Source organism: Nerophis lumbriciformis, linkage group LG19, assembly GCF_033978685.3.
Source record: "Nerophis lumbriciformis linkage group LG19, RoL_Nlum_v2.1, whole genome shotgun sequence".
Lineage (NCBI taxonomy): Eukaryota > Metazoa > Chordata > Actinopteri > Syngnathiformes > Syngnathidae > Nerophis > Nerophis lumbriciformis.
Window position 1 is genome coordinate 41,143,677 of NC_084566.2, and position 8,664 is coordinate 41,152,340.

Sequence of the window (8,664 nt, forward strand, 5' to 3'; positions counted from 1 at the left end):
TATATGGAAACACAAAAGCTTCTTCGTGTTGTGCGTACATTCTGAATTTTACGATTGAAATTACCCCTTAAAATATAGCAGCTTGTATATGTGTGGTCCTTATATCCTGCCTTATGAAAGACCCTTATTGCGTTCTTCTGCAGGGTGATGAGTGAATATAGTGTGCTTATGGAATTATTGCCCCAAACTTCTGCACAGTAGTGCAAGTTAATGGCCTTCATATATCTGCATGACAAAGTTTTAACCTTCTCTACCTTCTACGTATTAATAAAAATGTAATATTCAGCCTGTAAAACATTCTGCAATTGCGGACTATCAATCAGAACAGGTTATAAAATAATATGCCATAGCGATGGTACTATTGTGTAGTCAACTGTAATTACCCGATGTGGCCTGCAAAGGGCAGTGGTTGACAATCATTGGTACTTTAACTTAACTTTAACTTTACACATACAAACTGTAGCACACAAAAAAGCACATTTAATAAAAAAAAACGTTATTATGGTCTTACCTTTACTTATAAATGAAGTCCATGCGCCGCAACTAAAGCCCTCACTTAAACTTTCCACGTGCAAGATTGAATCTATTTAAAAAAGTGTAACCGAGGGTTTATAAATGACGCCTATACTGTATGAAACTACAAAATAACAAACACGGAGGCTCCAGTTTACTCGAGGACCACTTTATTTACCTTCTTTCAAAAACCTCCGCAACGTGACATCACTTCCGCTCTTAGCGCCTTCAAAATAAGAGCTCAAGGCATATACTGTATAACAGCGCATAACAGGAACTTAACATCACAAAGAGGAAAACCCATGAAAATAGGTTACAAAAGTTATTTAATAAGAAGCCAAAAAGTGCAAAAACAATAATGTTCGTGTTGGAGGAGTTGTGAATTAGTTACACCTGCAGTCTGCAGGTGTACCTAATGTTGTGTCCCTGCAGTCATTCACAACTCCTCCAACACCAACATTATTGTTTTTGCACTTTTTGGCTTCTTATGAAATAATTTTTTTAAATAGATTCAATCTTGCAAGTGGAAAGTTTAAGTGTGGGCTTTAGTTGATATAACAATTCTACAGCGGGGGTGCAGGAGGCGAGCCTCAGCCAGTGCGTCTTTTGCAGCCGTTTTATGATCGCTCAGCACAAGAAATACTTTACACACATACAGTTGTTGACAAAATACACTGTACATTATATACCTCAGCTAACTAAACTATGGAAATGTATAATATAATTCATATAGCAATACAGTCTCACTGCACAGCAGGCCAGCAGTTAGCCGAGTCCGGAATCCATGTTGAGGCACTGAGTGACGTGCCTCAACTGGCTGCTGATCACCGCACCGTCTCTTCTCAGTATTTGAACGGCAAATGTGAAAATTCAGCAATTTTGAATAAAAATAATCTAAAACTGGTGAAGGTAAGGTCTATTCAGGTGTACTGGAGAGGAGGCTGCGCCGGATAGTCGAACCTCGGATTCAGGAGGAACAGTGTGGTTTTCGTCCTGGTCGTGGAACTGTGGACCAGCTCTATACTCTCGGCAGGGTCCTTGAGGGTGCATGGGAGTTTGCCCAACCAGTCTACATGTGTTTTGTGGACTTGGAGAAGGCATTCGACCGTGTCCCTCGGGAAGTCCTGTGGGGAGTGCTCAGAGAGTACGGGGTATCGGACTGTCTGATTGTGGCAGTCCGCTCCCTGTATGATCAGTGCCAGAGCTTGGTCCGCATTGCCGGTAGTAAGTCGGACACGTTTCCAGTGAGGGTTGGACTCCGCCAAGGCTGCCCTTTGTCACCGATTCTGTTCATAACTTTTATGGACAGAAATCCTAGGCGCAGTCATGGCGTTGAGGGGATCTTGTTTGGTGGCTGCAGGATTAGGTCTCTGCTTTTTGCAGATGATGTGGTCCTGATGGCTTCATCTGTCCAGGATCTTCAGCTCTCACTGGATCGGTTCACAGCTGAGTGTGAAGCGACTGGGATGAGAATCAGCACCTCCAAGTCCGAGTCCATGGTTCTCGCCCGGAAAAGGGTGGAGTGCCATCTCCGGGTTGGGAAGGAGATCTTGCCCCAAGTGGAGGAGTTCAAGTACCTCGGAGTCTTGTTCACGAGTGAGGGAAGAGTGGATCGTGAGATCGACAGGCGGATCGGTGCGGCGTCTTCAGTAATGCGGACGCTGTATCGATCCGTTGTGGTGAAGAAGGAGCTGAGCCGGAAGGCAAAGCTCTCAATTTACCGGTCGATCTACGTTCCCATCCTCACCTATGGTCATGAGCTTTGGGTCATGACCGAAAGGACAAGATCACGGGTACAAGCGGCCGAAATGAGTTTCCTCCGCCGGGTGGCGGGGCTCTCCCTTAGAGATAGGGTGAGAAGCTCTGTCATTCGGGGGGAGCTCAAAGTAAAGCCGCTGCTCCTCCACATCGAGAGGAGCCAGATGAGGTGGTTCGGGCATCTGGTCAGGATGCCACCCGAACGCCTCCCTAGGGAGGTGTTTAGGGCACGTCCGACCGGTAGGAGGCCGCGGGGAAGACCCAGGACACGTTGGGAAGACTATGTCTCCCGGCTGGCCTGGGAACGCCTCGGGGTCCCACAGGAAGAGCTGGACGAAGTGGCTGGGGAGAGGGAAGTCTGGGCTTCCCTGCTTAGGCTGCTGCCCCCGCGACCCGACCTCGGATAAGCGGAAGAAGATGGATGGATGGATGGATAAAACTGGTGAAGTTAAATGGAAAATAACTTTATAGTATAATCACTGGATACATATAACAATTTAATTTTTTTTTTTTTTTTTTACGGGGCATCACCTGCCTCTAGTGACTGCACGTCACTGTCAGAAATAGAAATGTGCTGACACTCGTGATATTGCCCTGTCTCTGCTTCGTCTTCGTCAAGGTACTTGATATTCGCCCTTGGCAGTCAGCAGGCCGGGTCTGGACACAAACACTGATACGAGACAATTCGCAATCCAAGATTGCACAAATAGAAAAGTACAACTTCAGCACAACTGATAATAACTATAGCAACGGCCTTTAAGCATAAGAGTTGTGTGATAACTTATACATAATTATTCTAACACAAGCGTAGCTATTTGATGTTCCTTAATGAAACCTAAATAAACCACAGCATTAACCCTTAGTACCGTAGGAAATGTTATTTAAAATGGCGACAAAGTAATATAGCCCAATGTCTGTTCCTAATCATGCAATATATTTGCAGGCAACGACAAGGCAAATATGAGGCTGCCAGTCAGGCGGGCAGCTCAATAAAGAGTAGGTGTATACACAGGAGGGCCTTCCAGCAGCAATAGACCTGAGAATAGCGTGAAAGGCAAGTTGTCATCGCTGGCGGAGTTATTCCCACATGGCGATTGATCGGATTGCTGCTATTTGTCAAAATGCCAGGGCTGGTATTTCAGCATCCATTAGGGACCGGCGGCGTTGTCGAGGAGCAGCCTGGCCAAATTTGATTAATGTATAAAAAAAAAAACAGCAATTGCTTTTATTTGACTGGAGCTCCAAGTATTTGTCCGTCAACACAATTGGGAGATCACGTGACGGAACAAGAAAGATCCATGATGGACGTCAGTCAGATGCTGAGAAAAATAGAAGCTTATCTGGACATATTCACACTGGGAGTTCTTATTTGCGCATTTGCAGCTGAGCCAGCTAAAGATTAACGGCTGTGAAGATGTATTGATCTCAAGACGGTAATCACCTGTAATCAATGCACATGTGGAAATATCAATCTAATTGTATTGCTGTCTCATTTGCTTTCCCCTGGTTGCCTTCCCATGACAATCTAAACTCAATTTGATGAAACCTATTTCAGTCATTTTTTTTTTTTTAAAGACACTGTATTATGGGCAGCATGGTGAAAGAGGGGTTAGTGCGTCTGCCTCACAATACGAAGGTCCTGGGTTCGATCCTGCGCTCGGGATCTTTCTGTGTGGAGTTTGCATGTTCTCCCCATGACTACGTGGGTTTCCTCCGGCTTCCTCCCACCTCCAAAGACATGTACCTGGGGATAGGCCCCTCCCACTTCCGAAGACATGCATCTGGGGATAGGCCCCTCCCACTTCCGAAGACATGCATCTGGGGATAGGCCCCTCCCACCTCCAAAGACATGCACCTGGGGATCGGTTGATTGGCAACACTAAATGGTGCCTAGTGTGTGAATGTTGTCTATCTGTGTTGGCCCTGTGATGAGGTGGCGACTTGTCCGGGGTGTACTCCGCCTTCCGCCCGATTGTAGCTGAGATAGGCTCCAGCACCCCCCCGTGACCTCGAAAGGGATAAGCGGTAGAAAAAGGATGGATGGACACGGTATTATGCGCAGTGGTTCAGCTCTCCAGAGCTCTGCCCAACTCACCTCTGCAGAGCTCTGGAGAGCTGAGGTTCAGCTCTCCAGAGCTCTGCCCAACTCACCTCGGCAGAGCTCTGGAGAGCTGAACCTATGCAGAGGTTCAGCTCTCCAGAGCTCTGCCCAACTCACCTCGGCAGAGCTCTGGAGAGCTGAACCTGTGCAGAGGTTCAGCTCTCCAGAGCTCTGCCCAACTCACCTCGGCAGAGCTCTGGAGAGCTGAACAGATAGAAAAGTACAACTTCAGCACAACTGATAATAACTATAGCAACAACCTTTAAGCATAAGAGTTGTTCAGCTAGGCTCCAGCACCCCCCGTGACCTCGAAAGGGATAAGCGGTAGAAAAAGGATGGATGGACACGGTATTATGCGCAGTGGTTCAGCTCTCCAGAGCTCTGCCCAACTCACCTCGGCAGAGCTCTGGAGAGCTGAACCTGTGCAGAGGTTCAGCTCTCCAGAGCTCTGCCCAACTCACCTCGGCAGAGCTCTGGAGAGCTGAACCTGTGCAGAGGTTCAGCTCTCCAGAGCTCTGCCCAACTCACCTCGGCAGAGGTTCAGCTCTCCAGAGCTCTGCCCAACTCACCTCGGCAGAGCTCTGGAGAGCTGAACCTCTGCACACAAAGTTCCACATCCAGTCTGTGTACAATGTTCTCCCGAGCTCCGCCAACCTGCACACCTGGGGCCGAGCAGACACTCTGCAGCGCAATCTGTATCGCTGGCGCCACGACCAAGTTTTAAAATATTTGACGCATTCCATCTGCACAGCGACACACAACAGAAAGTTCCAGATCAGCCCGAAGCAGTCGATTACCTTCATCAAAACAAATCACCAGCCCAGCTCACCAGGGGGGCTCCTCTCCATCGCTCATCACTGGCAGATCCAAGTTGATCTGAGAAGGCAACTAGAAGTTCCCGGCCAATGCCGCTACCACTTCACTCCGCCCAGACATGGTGTTAAAATCAGAGTCAACCAAGCAGGTGGTGCTACGGGAGCTGACTGTCCCCTGGGAGGACCGGATTAGCAAAGCCAATGAGCGCGAGAGGGCCAAATATTCCAAGTTCACCGCAAGAGTGCCAAAAAAGCAGAGACTGGAAATCCTGTTTCGAACCAATCTAAGTCGGTTGCAGAGGTTTTACAGGTCACTCCCAACAGCGAGGGTCCAAACTCTTTGGCATCAGAGGACTTCAGTCAGGGAAAGCCACCAAGAACATACTTGAGGCCGTAGAAAAGGCCTCCCGGTGGCTGTAGATCCGTACGGAGGATCCGTGGTGTGTTAATTGAACACAGGGTCTGAATACCCCCGGCTGGTTCGTCCGGGCAAGGATGTCTACTGACTAAAGACCCAAAACACCCGAAGACTGGGTTATTGAAAAAGTGGGGCGTACGAAAACAAATGTTAGTTATTGTAGATAAAAATGGATTTAGGGAATATAGAGATCCCCAACACCAGCATGACTCTCAAAGTGTTGATGAAAAATGTTTAAACGGTGCTAAGTTATTCAGTACTAACCAAAGAATCATTAACATGCAGCCCATTAGTATGCGGCGTGAACGTGGCGAGCAGCCATCAATATGTTTGCATGCAAAAGCTAAACAGGATAAAGCTGTCACTCTTTTCTTCAGGCGGATCAAAAAAAACAAAACATGCATCAATAAAGTCTAAGAAGTAAGACTGAAGAAGTAAGAATGTCTGCACAGTGTTTGTGTCAAGACTGGGTCCGGGGTGTGTGCTTTTCCAGAATGCAACGGAAAGTTGGCACGGGCGAGACGGGAATTAAGGTACATGATTTATTTATTAACTATAAATACAAAAAAAGGATCAAACAAAAGGCGCGCACAGTGGCGGAGAATAAACTATGAACAATTAAACAAAACTTGCAAACTATGGCTTGAATAAAGAAAACTTACTTGGCATGGACAAAAAAGGAGCAGCGTGAACATGGACATGAAAAAATGGACAGAGCATAAATGTGGTGTGAGGTCGTCAGGACGAACAACAGAAAATGAATGAACTTAAATACTTATGGACATGATTAACAACAGGTGCGTGACTCAAAACAGGTGCGTGACATGACAGGTGAAACTAATGGGTAACTATGGTGACAAAACAAAACAAAAGTGCACAAAAAGTCCAAAAATAAAACCTGATCACACAGACATGACAGTTTGTATGTGAAAGTGTACTCTATGTGAGTGTGTACATGAGTGTGTATGAGTGTGTACATCAGTGTGTAAGTGAGAGGAAAACTACATAGAAGCTGACCTTTCACCAGAAATTCAGTCGTCAATACCAACACAATATGAATTTCCACCACTTATTTAATACCACAATTGTCAGGTTCAAACACTGATGACATCTATTAAACAAGACAAGAAGCAAAGAATCAAACAGAGGCAGAATTCAATTTTGCTCAATTGAGGAGAAACGTGTCAACCTGTAACCTCTTACAGTGTCACCCACGCTCTGGCGAAAGATTGTACGCCACCTCTTTTTATTTGGACTTTCCCTGTTTACATAACAACATCTGTTTCTAAAGGAATGGGGAGTATGTAAACAGTCATTGTTTTCGGTCACATTAACGCAAAAGAAAAAGATGCCTCGGGCTTGGACTGGTCCTGGATTCAGCTTGAGCAGGTCTTCGATGACAATAGATAACCCCCTCCCGTCTCCTCCCATCGTCCATCCATCCATCCATCCATCTTCTTCCGCTTATCCGAGGCCGGGTCGCGGGGGCAGCAACCTAAGCAGGGAAGCCCAGACTTCCCTCTCCCCAGCCACTTCGTCCAGCTCTTCCTGTGGAACCCCGAGGCGTTCCCAGGCCAGCCGGGAGACATAGTCTTCCCAACGTGTCCTGGGTCTTCCCCGCGGCCTCCTACCGGTCGGACGTGCCCTAAACACCTCCCTAGGGAGGCGTTTGGGTGGCATCCTGACCAGATGCCCGAACCACCTCATCTGGCTCCTCTCGATGTGGAGGAGCAGCGGCTTTACTTTGAGCTCCCCCCGGATGGCAGAGCTTCTCACCCTATCTCTAAGGGAGAGCCCCGCCACCCGGCGGAGGAAACTCATTTCGGCCGCTTGTACCCGTGATCTTGTCCTTTCGGTCATAACCCAAAGCTCATGACCATAGGTGAGGATGGGAACGTAGATCGACCGGTAAATTGAGAGCTTTGCCTTCCGGCTCAGCTCCTTCTTCACCACAACGGATCGATACAGCGTCCGCATTACTGAAGACGCCGCACCGATCCGCCGGTCGATCTCACGATCCACTCTTCCCTCACTCGTGAACAAGACTCCGAGGTACTTGAACTCCTCCACTTGGGGCAAGATCTCCTCCCCAACCCGGAGATGGCATTCCACCCTTTTCCGGGCGAGAACCATGGACTCGGACTTGGAGGTGCTGATTCTCATCCCAGTTGCTTCACACTCGGCTGCGAACCGATCCAGTGAGAGCTGAAGATCCTGGCCAGATGAAGCCATCAGGACCACATCATCTGCAAAAAGCAGAGACCTAATCCTGCAGCCACCAAACGCCAACGCCTTGACTGCGCCTAGAAATTCTGTCCATAAAAGTTATGAACAGAATCGGTGACAAAGGGCAGCCTTGGCGGAGTCCAACCCTCACTGGAAAAGTGTCCGACTTACTGCCGGCAATGCGGACCAAGCTCTGGCACCGAGCATACAGGGAGCGGACCGCCACAATCAGACAGTCCGTTACCCCATACTCTCTGAGCACTCCCCACAGGACTTCCCGAGGGACACGGTCGAATGCCTTCTCCAAGTCCACAAAGCACATGTAGACTGGTTGGGCAAACTCCCATGCACCCTCAAGGACCTTGCCGAGAGTATAGAGCTGGTCCACAGTTCCACGACCAGGACGAAAACCACACTGTTCCTCCTGAATCCGAGGTTCGACTATCCGGCGTAGCCTCCTCTCCAGTACACCTGAATAGACCTCCCATCGTACACAATGGAATTTTCCAAGCCTTTGCTTGGTGCAACAAAGACAGCCTCTTTCTTGTCTGTTCATTGGGAACTCAGAACGGAAAGTTTTTTGATAATTTACATACAATTTTTGCAATAAAATATATAAAAATATTTTAAAAAAAATATTTTAAAAAATATAAGTATAAACTGCCAAAAAGTAACTAAACATTAAGAAAAGAACAGCAGTGTTCTGTAACCTCTCAGTATTTCAAAACAAACTCTACTATGCTCATAAATATGATCATAAATAACAACAATAGTTAGATATTTGCAATAGCCTCACCTGCCATCATGGAAAGAAAAAAAATGTAATTTTTATT